The sequence below is a fragment of the Ascaphus truei genome, chromosome 18 (assembly GCF_040206685.1).
Source record: "Ascaphus truei isolate aAscTru1 chromosome 18, aAscTru1.hap1, whole genome shotgun sequence".
NCBI classification, from domain to species: Eukaryota; Metazoa; Chordata; class Amphibia; order Anura; family Ascaphidae; genus Ascaphus; species Ascaphus truei.
The window spans coordinates 13,378,281-13,391,543 of NC_134500.1; the positions used below are offsets into that span (position 1 = coordinate 13,378,281).

Below are 13,263 nucleotides of genomic sequence, written 5' to 3' on the forward strand. Positions count from 1 at the left end.
GCGCAAGTTAAAACCTTCAATATTACACGTTAATTTATAAAACTACTTAAAGCAAAATATATTTATAAAAATGTAATGGTTATTAAAGGTTACGTAGCTTTAGCCAGGATTAGAAAATGAAATAGAAATGTACGTTTTGGTCATACCAAATGTGGCTTTTAACAAACTGAACAAGAGCAGGCAATATTATTTCTCACTTTTTTTGCAGACCTATCCCATCGGTTTAAATATATTACAACTGAGAGCACATGTAATACTTGGTATTCATGTTTTACTCACAACTGTTTATGTTTTTATTAAGAATTATTTAGCCCAGAAAGATCTACAAGTGACTTGACAAAAATGACAATGGGACATATCATTGTTACAGAAGCAGTGCTGTGAAACATTCCTCGCACGTACAGTATCAGTTGGCATCTTAATCCAAACCTTAGATAAAACGGACTCGGCTGTAATACGGTGTTAATAGCATGACATTAGTTTTACTGTATTGTTAGATTTCTTAATTGCTGTGCATATCACGCAGAGAGCGAAGCTCTGCATAATTAAGCAAAATATATTTTGTACTTCATGATATTTCAGCAAAGTAGAATGAGAATAATAGCCACAGAAAAAAACAACAACATAATTTAAGTGCATAAAAAGCACTAAACTTTGACGAGTGTGAGCTCTTACAGCAGATCCATATTATTATAAAATTGATGTAATTTCAAGTAAAATTACATTGTTGAAACAATGAGTCTACATTTTCACAGTGTTCATAAAGACCAGACGTCTTAATGTGGGGTATACTTAAATATCTACAAAGAAAATAAACCGTTTCAACAGAGCTAAGGTGGTTAGCAAACAGAAATCCATGCAGTACATCTAAACCAGGGGTGGGCAACTCCAGTCCTCAAGGGCCACCAACAGGTCAGGTTTTCAGGATATCCCTGCTTCAGTACAGGTGGCTCAGTCACCTGTGCTGAAGCAGGGATATCTTGAAGACCTGGACCAGGAGCTAAATACAGAGGACAGCGGGACCCAGACCAGGAGCTGAGTTTAAGGTAAGGGTCATTGCCTTACTCAGATACTCCAGTCACCCTCGTGGCCCTTTACTGCTTCCTCTATACAGCCCCACATGACGACCTGGACACCTTTGGGTGGGTTTGCTATACACCGAAGCGCTTGACAGTATTTTCTTTGCAAGTGGTAGTCCTTGAGGACTGGAGTTGGTCACCCCTGGTCTACACAATGCTGAATATAAATAATGACAAATACTTTCTGCTTTCACATATTCTCCCTTTTTAAGTGAAAAATCCTACGTTTAACTCATACTGTTAGTATCTTGTCCCCTAAGAATGTTCTGCTTTTAAAAAAAAATCATGATTTTCTTCATTTCTAGCTTCTGGGGTGACTGTTAAACTGCAATGGGACCTGGGGAAATCTTCATTTTAAGTTCCCAGGCACTTAGCCTTATCCCACCCATATCTCCTTAACCAGGAAATAAAATTAAATAAAAAATAAACGCTTTAAAAAACAAGGGCAAGAAGAGATCTCTTAAAATACAAAAAAAAATATCTAACATCAAACTCAAACACACTTTTCTTAAATCTTCTGAAATGTAATTACAATTACTTTTTTTTTTTTTAGAGTAGATTATGACTTTACCTTTAGAGACTGCTGCAGATTAAGTCAAATAACGTTTGCTTTTATTTTAAATAACCCTAAAAGATGCATAATGAAGTGAACCTGTGTCCATCTCAGGCTCTAACTCCAACCCCCTGGATATCACCTGTGGTGTCCCGCAAGGCTCTGTTCTGGGGCCCCTACTCTTCTCAGTGTTCATAAATGATATTCCCACAGCTTGTAAGGAAGCCTCAATACACATGTATGCAGATGAGACAATCCTATATGCACACAGCCATAGCCTCTCTGACCTTCAACACATACTTCAGTCTGACTTTTTGAGACTCGAAAACTGGATTTCCCAAAACAAAGTGTTTTTAAACACTGACAAGACTGTAACAATGGTATTTGGGACCAAGACTAAATTTTTAAAGCTTCCAGTGACTGAGCTCCTGATTAGAACCAACGCTAACACCACCCTAACCCCTGTCACTAGTTTTAAATACCTGGGCTTATGGTTTGACTCCCACTTAACATTCGGAATGCACATTGATACCCTGACAACCAAGACCTATGCCAAACTAGGGGTACTTTACAGGAACAAATCCTCCCTAAGTCTCCTGGTCAGATGCTAATGCCAATTATTGACTATGGAGACATAGTATATGGCTCGGCACCTCAAACCCACCTTAGCAAACTTGACACCCTCTACAATTCAATTTGTCGTTTTGTTCTCCAATGCAACTACAACACACATCACTGCAAAATGCTCAAAGAACTAGATTGGTCATCACTAGAGTCTAGGCGCAAAGTTCACCTTTCCTGTCTTGCCTTTAAATTCTTCATGGGCAAGCTACCCAGCTACCTGAACAAGCTCCTCACCCCTACCACATGCAGTACCTATCATCTGAAATCAGACTCCAAAAGACTGTTCATGGTCCCAAGGCTTAACAAAGTATCCGGTAAAATATTTTATATATAAATAAATAAAACCTCTTTTTTTTTTTTTTTAATTATGTTAATAAAAACAAAACTTTTTAAAATCCAAATTGAAAAATAACTTGCACCCTTATGTAAACGTTTTAAGCAGGTGAATGGCAAATGTGTTCATAAAGAATGTAACAATCTCAATATGGTATGGTACTTAAAAAAAAAAAAAAAACACACACACACACACACACACACACACACACACACACACACACACACACACACACACACACACACACACACACACACACACACACACACACACACACACACACACACACACACACACACACACACACACACACACACACACACACACGACCTTTCTAAGTACCATTTGAAAATAACACTTAAAAATAACTGCATTAGAAGACTAACAATAACACAAATACAGTACCTGCTCAAGATACACTGTAGCTCTGAATTTATCCTTCCTTAAATCCATGACAGAAAAAGCACTAGTAAGTTTATGCCAAGCCTTTAGCACTCAGAAAACGTAATTGTAGGTTTTCAGCTCAGCAGGTTAAAACAAGAAAACCAACAAAATAGTACAGTATGACGTCTATAAACTCATTTACCGCTTTGTAAAACCATATATTTAACGCTTTGAGTGCAGGAGGGGCTGCGGCAGCCCCTCCGGCAATCTCTCCATCACTGATGATGGAACGGCCACCCCCTTTAGGTTCCTCATCAGTGTAGATAGCATCCTGCGCTGATCTCGCCTAACAGAACAAGATTTATTTTTTCCTAACTGTTGACATCGCTACTACGTCATAGGACCCATGGAGCGCCAGACCCCATAACATAGCAGCTACGTCTCGGGGTACTCAGTAGAATTAAAGCAGCAGTCCCGCCTGGCCGTGTGCATTTGTTTAACACTACGGGAACCAGTAGGTCCACTGGAGCTGTGCTGCATTATTTTCAGCCGGACCATTGGTTCCAGAGATACTTACCAGTGAAGTTAAACAGTGCTACATGACCCAACAGGGAAAACGAAATGGCGAGCATCCCACAGGTCCGACAGGCCAGTAGGAAGCTGCAGTGTCATAGTTTGTGGCTTTCTATTGGACAGCCATGTAAATCCATACGAAGAACCGCCGCTAAGGCCTCGTTCAGGGTGCCTGCTTTGCGACGTGCGCACGTTCGAAACAACGTATTTAAAGTAAATAGCAGTTGTCAGGGTAGAAGCTACCCTGTCGCCGAAGTATGGAGTTGACGCTTGCTACAGTTTGCATAAACAACTCAAGTTGCTTTTTCAAGCTGCAGCAGCGTCACTGGTACTTCGGCAGCCAAACAAATCATTCTTGAAAATGATTTGAACAGTGCAACACCCATCCCCAAGCTGAGGTCTGTAGACCCGCCTCCTCAACGCTAGCAACGGTCTGCTGGGGATGATGTGCACACATCGTCCAGCAGACTGACGCGCGCACACACACACACACACACACACACACACACACACACACACGAACGCACACGAATGCGCGCCCTCCACCTCCTGTCTCTGTCATCCTGAACGAGGCCTACGAATCTCCCAAGTTTCCCGTGCACGCTGCGTCACTTCGACCATATTGGAAATACACTTGCACCGCATGAATCGCGTGGCAGGAGCGGTTTCTAGGCTGTGTGAGGGACCTCCTCACGTCCAGTAGGTAAAAGGCTCTCGCACTGGTCTTGGCACACACCATCCTGTGTTCACACCCCACCTCCCCCAACAAGCACCATTGGGCGCTGAGCAATGGACAAATCTATCCTTTAATAGTTATCCCTTTCCCAAAAATATTGCGGTACATTTTCTACAGGGACTTTAAAAATGGCCACATTTGTAATCTCTGCTATAACTGTAATGGAACCTTGAAATTGCCGCTACATACCGCTTGACTAGACCTCTATGACATTTTTATCACATTGTCGGTCATGCTTTTAGCACTAAACTTGCACAAAAAAAATTCCACAAAACCAAGATATAAAGCGTGACTGTTACTCAGATTGTAATTAGTACATGTATATAATTTGCATGATTATTGGAGTTACGCAGGATAAATCCCTTAATAAAAGCTAGTAACACGTCATTGTTACCATAATATGGTGGCAACTATAAAAAGAAAAAAATATTTTATTGCGCATATGAAGCATAAAAGAGATGCCATGTAACCTGCAGCCTACAATTACAGATCAAGACCCACCAATATTCAAAATCTGACTGCAATCAAAACGATCCTTGTAAATGACAGTGCAGTGACCTCATTAATATCTTAACGGGTAAATATCATAAAGCTTGCAAGATTTTCAGGACGTCTACTTGCAAATTGAGCAAAAAAAAAAAAAATATATATATATATATATAATGTCATAACTTTTTGAATAAGAATTGTAATACAGAAACAGACTGTCACAGAAATCTGTAATCTTCCAGGAGGAAATGGCTAAAATAGTGAATGCTAGGGATTAAACGGATTTATCCGGTCGTCATTTAAAAATCTCGTAGTGCAGCAGTCTACAAGATGTATTGGTCGTAGAGAAGTGTAGATTAAATCACAGGTTGTGCAAGCTATTTTATAGCTGTAATGGTGCACACAGAGCTTTTAAAACCGCTCTGTGTACACTCCTAGGCAGAACTCATATTCATCCACTTAAATTATATCAGTTTGCAGCAAATCGCTTATGTGCCAAAAGTTGCAGTTTGTAGCGTTGCGCTTTCAGAGAGAAACTACACGAGTTTGCAATTCCACCTGCTATTAAAATGTGACCCTCCTTATCCGTGCACTTTACAAAGTACCCGACATGTGACAGATCACCGTGCTCTACATGTGCTCTACATGTGCTCAGCATGCCAAGCTCCACTGCCATAGCTTAAAGGCAGAAATTCCAAGCCACTAAATGTCTTTATCTCCCAATCTCCATTGGCACTGTGGAAACTGGAATAGTTTATATAAATCTGCAGTCAAGTCGGAAGAAACGTGTTAAATTCTCACAACTCTTTTCTAGTGCTTTCGCACAATGACACAAACCATGATAATCTACCAGGAAATAGTTATTCCTCATGCACAACATACATACATTTTAAGTTATGGTGGGTGAAAAAGGCAACAAACCTTCTCCGTATTGCATATAGCCAATAAAGAATCACTTGCGAGCACATTCACATGTCTAAGGCCGCCCGTACAGTGCCCGCGACCACGACGTCAACCGTCGCCGCTAGCGAAAGTTGAATTTTGCTTTGCGGCGGCGTCGCGGGCGACCAGGGCATTGATTGGTTCGGGGGCTATCACATTAGGCGACAGCCCCTGAAAAATCAAATATTACCGGCTTCCAAAAATCGCATTGCCACGTCGCTTTGTCGCCATCGCGCTTACTATAAGCACACGCGGTGGCGACAATGCATTTGTTTTCGGGCGTCGTCGCCGACACTATAAGCGCGGCCTTAGACAGGTCTGTAACCCTTGCCTTTCAACCATTAACACCTAGCATACTGTGATCCCACTGCAAGGGATTATGGGAAACGACATGCAAATGAGCACACGTGTCACCTTTTGCCTGGAATATCCATTCACATGGAGCCCATTTAAGCAAATGCAATGCTTTTCACACAGCTTTTAAGCACAGCATGGGACTAGATACAAAGCAAGTCAAACCACTCGCAGACATTTTTTATTTTATTCCCTCCCCCTGAACTGAAGTTGCTTCAGCGGCTTGGGTGCTCTAGCTTGAGACCGTCCTCCCGAAGTCAGACAAGTCCTGTTACTGCTCCCAAGGATCTTCAGCCCGATGGCCAGGAAGGTCCGAGGGTACCTTGACGCCATCTCATCAGGGTTCTGGATGTCCTCCTCTTCGTTTCCCCGCTCAGAAGGCCCGTAAGGAAGTCCAAGACTGGTTTTCGGCCAAAGCCCACTTCCCCAGGTCGTTTTCTCTCCGAAGAGAGACGGTGACTAGCCGTGCTTCACTGCATCTCCTCCGCATACACACACAAGGTAAGTGCTATGTGTAAGTGGGTGCCCTGCTACAGTGACCATAGCAGGACACCAAGTGCTGCATGTCCGTGCTGGAGCACCCCAGCCATGATGGGCTGGGCAGGTTTAAAAAAATTCGACCCCCCCCACCCCCCTTAGTCAGAAGGCCCAGGGGTGACAGGAATGAGGGAAGTAGATCTGTAAAATCCAGGGTCCAATGCTGGTAACTGTTCCACGTATCATCTGTAGCTTCGGAAGGGCGTAACCTTGCCCACAGTGAGCCTCACACAGACGGAGGAACTGTACTTGGAACACCCCACCCCCACCTCCTCTGTGACTTCTCCAGCGGGGGTGCATGGTCCAAGAAATCTTGGGCTCATCCCACCTCCTACTCCTGCCACAGGTAGAACAGATACTACATTTGATCTTAGCCAAAAGGCTGAGAAGTGAATGAGCACACAATGTGTCACCTTTTGCCTGGAATATCCATTCACAGGCAAAAGCTGACACATTGTGTGCTCATTTGCATGTCATTTCCCAGAATCCCTTGCTGCAGTGGAAGCACTATATGCTAGGTGATAATGGTTGAAAGGCAGGGTTGCAGACCTGTCTAAGACATGAATGTGCGCACAAGTGATATTCTTTATTGGCTATATACATATACGAGGAAGAGAGGAGAACTCTCGAAAGCTTGTCCTATGACATCAATTGTTAGTCCAAATAAAAAAAGGTATCACCTAATACCGAAGAAATATCTTTTTAAAATCATGACATGGCTGAAAACAATGAAATCCAGGAGCTTCTGAATTTTCTGGAGTGTTCCGCCATCTTGTGATTCTGGCAATACTTAGCAATAGTGATGGGTTATCAAACATATGTTAGTGTGTTGTGCAGAAGGAAATGTATCAACACTTCTGTTAATACCTCCCTTAATCAAGTCAGATATGATAAACCCTGCTGATGTGCAAAACTGTGTTTATCATGTAAAAAGACAATGTACAAATTCATTGCAGGTCTCTCTAGGATGCTAACTAGATGGGGGTATAAACAATGTAACTGAAAAAGTCAAACAAATACTTGCCCTCATTGGAATGTTGTGTTAATAGAACAGTGGTTTCCAACTTTGTTTGGTTAAGGAACACTATGTGATATTCTGAGGAACCCCAACGCTCTCTAACAGCAAGTCAGAGATCAGATGCATTGTAAATTGTTCTGTATTTGGTGCAATTTTAGTATGACCTCAAAATTACAGGTATCACTTTAGGGATGCCCAGGGAACCCATGGGTTCCTAAGAATCCTGGTTGGAATTTTTTTTTTTTTGTAATAGAACATGGAAGGAGCTTCCATTACACTTGCATTGCAATTTATATTTGTTTTTAGGTAGAACCAAAATCAGGCAGTAATAGTTTGGTTGAGTAGATTGACAACATAAGAAAGGACGCCGACTGCAATTTAGAGGCGGATCAAATTGAACTAATAGCTTGGTAGTGATATGCTTTATTGGTTACAACTAGATGATTGATGAGTAGGCGAACATACAACTCTCTTACTGCAAAAGAAAAAGGAAAACATATCTTGTCCTTTCAAAGCCTAGCGTGCACTCAAGAAATCTGCTGAAAGCATTCAAGATAGACAAGACATATTTTAAACATTTTGCTGCTGTTTGGCAAAACTGTCCAAACTGCTTTTGCAGTATTGAGTTCAGCTAATGCTTAAAATGTATTCGGCTTATTGATTTCATAAAAGGCGCAGAGTGGAATGTAGCTCTTATGGACAGAACTCATTGTCTTAAAATAAACCCCCTTATCTGCCTCTCACATCTTTCCAACTTCTATCACGTTCTCATTTCTCACCGACCTTACACTTCATGAGCTTTCTAGCAAACGGTTTCACGCTACAGAACGTACTATAATTATTAAAAAAAAAAAATCTTAATTAGCGTCCCAAAATGTATTCAACTGAATCTGACCAAAACTGGGTATTGTAAAGAGTAAACTACGAACCTTTCTTTACAAAAAAAATATAAAAAATTCCTTCAAAACAGCCTTTAAATATTGCCAGTGGGATTCTTTACATTGATGTTAGAAAGTCCAAACGGACACTGCTTACCATCACTATAGTCTGCGGTTTTATTTTGAACTAAATTAATCTGTTAAACTGAATTGGCATTTTCCTTGGAGTGATCAAGAAACACTGGTTTCAGGAGAGGTCGAGTAAAACACGCCGATAATCTTTATCCTGAGGAATTTACAGAATTAACATTCTGAATTCAGCATTCTAGCTCCAATAGCGCCGTGCCAAAGCCTCAGGTTTTATGAGCAGCCTCTGAATTGTTCCAGGAAATGTAGAGCTTCCTATAAAGCATATAACATTTGGTTTATGACATGAAATCCAGATCACGTGATCTAACTTATCTATAAAAGAAAAATGTTTATTAAGTTGACATTACCTGCAATACCTTGTGGAATGACAGGATTGCCAAGGATTCAGGCACATTTTGGTTTATTTAAAGTGAAAGAAATTAACATAAACAGACCAAAAGAAACACACACAATATCATGTGTTCAGAGTCAAGCAATTCATATATATCGAATGTATTCTGTTTCCCCACTGAAGTATACTGTAACAGTGATTAGGTGACGGTGTAAAAAACAAAATAAAAGCTTCTTCCTGCTCCTCTTCTACCCACCCCTCTCCCGCCCAGGGCCCTACCTGTGGAGCAGGGCAGAAGGAGCCAACTCAGCAGGCGATTGCTGAAGTTGGGCCTGTTTCGGCGAGTAGGAGGCTGGGCCCCTGAAAGTCGTGGGCCATGGTGCAGCCGAACGGCAGTAGTTCTGCCACTGACAGGTTTCATCTGGCTGTAAGCTTATCATCCCTCTAAAGGTCAAGAACACTGCAACCCAATGCTTAATTTTGGAATATAGTGAGAAAGACCATCGCTAATAAGGTAAACCAAGATGTATGCAAAAGTGTATAATAAAGTGCAATGTGCAAAACATGCACGTAAACAAACTATAATAATATAGCACAACAACAGTGTAAATACTGAATAACCTCTAACTTTCCCTGCAGCTGTTAGCGTTGACAAAAGACATTGAGCAAAACCTTTTGTTCAGGGGAAAATGAATATAGGTAGAACAGAAAAATATGTAGCGACAATCCCAAGATATCTCTGGAGTGAGTATCAGATGTAGGAATCGTGTCAGGGAACCTCCAAAAAATCTCTAGTCCTCACATGGAATCCGAGTTCAAAAAAGGAGAGAGAAAATCGGACATAGCGTATATAGGGTCTCACCGCCACTCCTAGCTCCTGTCCTGAATGGCTAATTTGAACTTTTCTATGCGAGTGATATTGGGTTGTTCCGCCATTTCTTGTTTATAAAATAATAATTACGCTATGTCCGATTTTTCTCTCTTTTTATTAACTTGGGATTCCATGTGAGGACTGGAGATTTTTGGAGGTTCTCTGATACTACTCCAGAGATATCCTGGGAGTGTCACTACATATTTTATTTTTCTGTTCTACCTATATTCATTTTTCCTTGAACAAAAAGGTTATGCACTGGGGGGGGTTTCCCGCCATGAGCTATAGGTACTTTTGCTCTGACAATGTTTAACTTTGCATGCTGTCTCGAAAATAAATTTATCTACTGAGAATGCGCTAGACATAACTGCTACGAAAAAAAGGTACGGTTAGTTAAAAAATAAAAAATAAATTTCGTGATGGACAAAGGCTACTCTAAATACAAAAGGAAGCCAAAGATCGAATAGGGTCTGAGGTTTTACGGCAGATAGGAAAATGGGCAGATTAGGTGCGCCGAATGGTTATCAACTGCTGCCAAAATTATACGTTTCTATTACATTTATAGGGAACAATGGTATGGGCAGGGTAAACTTCCCCCTGTGTAAAATCACTCTGCACTTAAAATTACACATGCATGCACACACGTTTGTTGCATTACTAGCTTTATTCCATTTTATAGAAGAAATTAGTATCCAGGGGTGGACACAAATATCAAATCTTAGGAGCCAGGGAGAATTTTTAGGAGCCAGAGTTTGGCTATCACGGCACTCCCCCTCCCTGTAGGCGGTTGCGTGTGTCAGTATGTATCTGTGACACACTGACAGAGAATATATTTTAAATGAACAAATCAGGCAATCTAAATAATATAAAGGGAAATAGCACAAGCCTAATGGTAAATAATGTCTAGATCAGGGGCTCTTAACCTTTTGTACCCTAATCACCCCTAAGGGACCAACAAGGTGCCAAATCACCCCATACTAATAATTTTATATATGAAGTACTGGTACCATTTCAATATTTTGATTTCATATGAACGACGGAGTTCAACCACGCCAGTAGTTCGACTGAAACGTTTAGTATAGGGCCCTCTCTTTTTCGTAAGTACGTGTAACGAACAGAGACGAAACATAATGTGTGGATCCCTGTCGACCACGCATTTATATGGCAGGAGATAAAGAAGCTGTCACACGATGTATCAGCCACGTGTTATTTAAAACAGAATAAAACAGAATAAAAGTAATACAATTTTACAAATAAAGAATGGAAACTAATGTTTGATGTCTCGAGTTCAGATCATTTTTAATATTCAAAAAATTAAATCTTCAACAAATCCCAGCACCTTCTCAATCTCTCCCTAAACCCCCTTCGATCAACCCCTGGTTAAGAACCCCTGGTCTCAGCGGAGCATTTGAAAATCCACCGCTCCATGGCACTTAGCTGGCTTAGAAAGCACCTCCTTCTGAGCCAATGTTGTCGCGTTGCCATGGTAACATGACATAATTGACGCTGCAACAAGACGCCGCTGCGGTTCAGGAGGAGGAGGGCGGCGGGTAAGGAGGCGGCCACAACAACTAAGTGACTTCGCTCGACAGCGCGGCAAAAGTATATGGGGATGGAAAATTTTGCCGCCCTAGGCCCGGGCCTAACAGGAAATCCACCACTGCCTGGTCTAGATAGTGTAGAAAAATAGTAGCCAATATAATATTAATGTATAGAGACAACTGTAGCTGGTAATTAGTCACTGTTAATCTTTCTTAGGCTGAGATTATAATGAGCGGTTCAGCCAATGAGGACGAACCAGCCTGGTGATGCGTCCGCCACGCCTCCCCAATCGCTGCAAGCTCAGTTCACCCATCACTCGGGCGAGAGGCGCAAACAAACCTCTTCTCTTAGAGGCCACCCATAGAGCGCGCGACAGATGAAGTGCGACTGCGCACGCGATTCTGGAGAAGATAAATAATCTTTTCGTTACGCGCGATGGCCGGGTCACGTGCGCTTCAGCCAATGTGGATGAACCACTCACGTGGCGTCACGGCCACGCCTCCGCTACGGACCTAAGTGCAGGTTCTGCATGAGTGGCAGGCGTGCGTGACATCACGCGCTCCGTCGCACGCACATGGCAACTACAATCACGGCCTTAAGAGTTGCAGTTTTCCTGCAAGTCGCAGTAGATGCCGTGTGTCTGAGAGTGGAGTTCACATTATGTAGTCTCTCTGTTCTACGTCTTAGTTTTTTTTGTTTTTTTTTTAACTTTATTGCTTGTTTACAAGGATATAGTATCCAAATGTAGGGGAAAGACACCTCCTGTGGCGCTGAGGAATGGTTTAAATGTGATTGTAGACAAAGTTCTTTTCTTGATGGATTCCTCAAGAGAAAAAGAGAAAACAAGCATACACACTGCAATAGTGCATTACCCAGGGACAACTAGGATGTATAAAGAGAGCAATTTGAATACAATAATAAAATACAGTATAACATATAAAATAAAACAATTGATTACACTAAAAATGCAAAAATGTATACGAAAAAGAATTATACTAAAAAGAACTATCTGTGCCTTGGCATAGGAACCAGATGTCTTGAAACTTGCTCCGTTTGGTGTAAAATTGGAAACCTACTCACCAAAATTGACTAGGACATAAGCGTTATTGAAATGGTCTTATCAGCATATGGGACCGCTTGCTGCGAGGTGAAATTGCGTCAATCCACGAAAGAGGATCTCCATTTCTGCTCGGGTATCTGCTTGCTGCACACTGCTTGCTGCTTTCTCCCAGAGTTCAGCCGATCAACTCCTCCTGTGACGTCACCGCTTGTTCTCCACAGCTACGGTGTCTCAGTAATGCCAAAAGACCTCCTACATGTTTCGAAACTCCTAATAGTGGGTTTCTTCCTCAGGGAGCTCTATATGACTATATCACAGGTTTTTTGTAATTCATTGTTTGCATGAGCGCTATTGTTCACCTTTATTTTCACTAGATAGTATCCAAATGATTGATCTGTGGGCCGCTCACAGCCCTGGTTTGCAGCCTTAGGGCTGGGACCCGCTGCGCCCGGCGGCACGGACGTTCCCCACCAGCAGGGGAATCCTCCCGAGCCAGTCCCAGTCCCCCCTCGCTGACGGCTCACTACGCACTGTGACACGTCAGCCGCCAGGGGATTCAAGAAAATTGTGATCCCGAGCGGTGACGCGTCACGTGGTGCGCTGATGAGCCAATTATCGGCGGGGCGGGAGCGGGAGCTGTCATTAGGCAGCTTCCTACTCAAGGTAGTGTGTGTGTGGGTTGTGGCAGAAGGGGGAGGGAGCTGCTTACCTTACAGCAGCCCGCAGCAGCTCCCTCCTGCAGCCCGAGCCCGTGGATGGAGGGGGGGGGGGAGGGGAGTAGCGGGTCCCTCCGCTCAATCCACGCCCC

General features: G+C 42.3%; 1 protein-coding gene and 1 pseudogene across 2 annotated transcripts in view; both read right to left on the reverse strand.

Moving 5' to 3' along the window:
* The window catches only part of TRPM7 (transient receptor potential cation channel subfamily M member 7), a 70,926-nt gene that overhangs the window by 40,475 nt on the left and 17,188 nt on the right, over nt 1-13,263 (reverse strand). The gene's annotated exons all lie outside the window — the stretch shown is intronic.
* On the reverse strand, nt 6,895-6,999 carry LOC142469361 (U2 spliceosomal RNA; annotated as a pseudogene).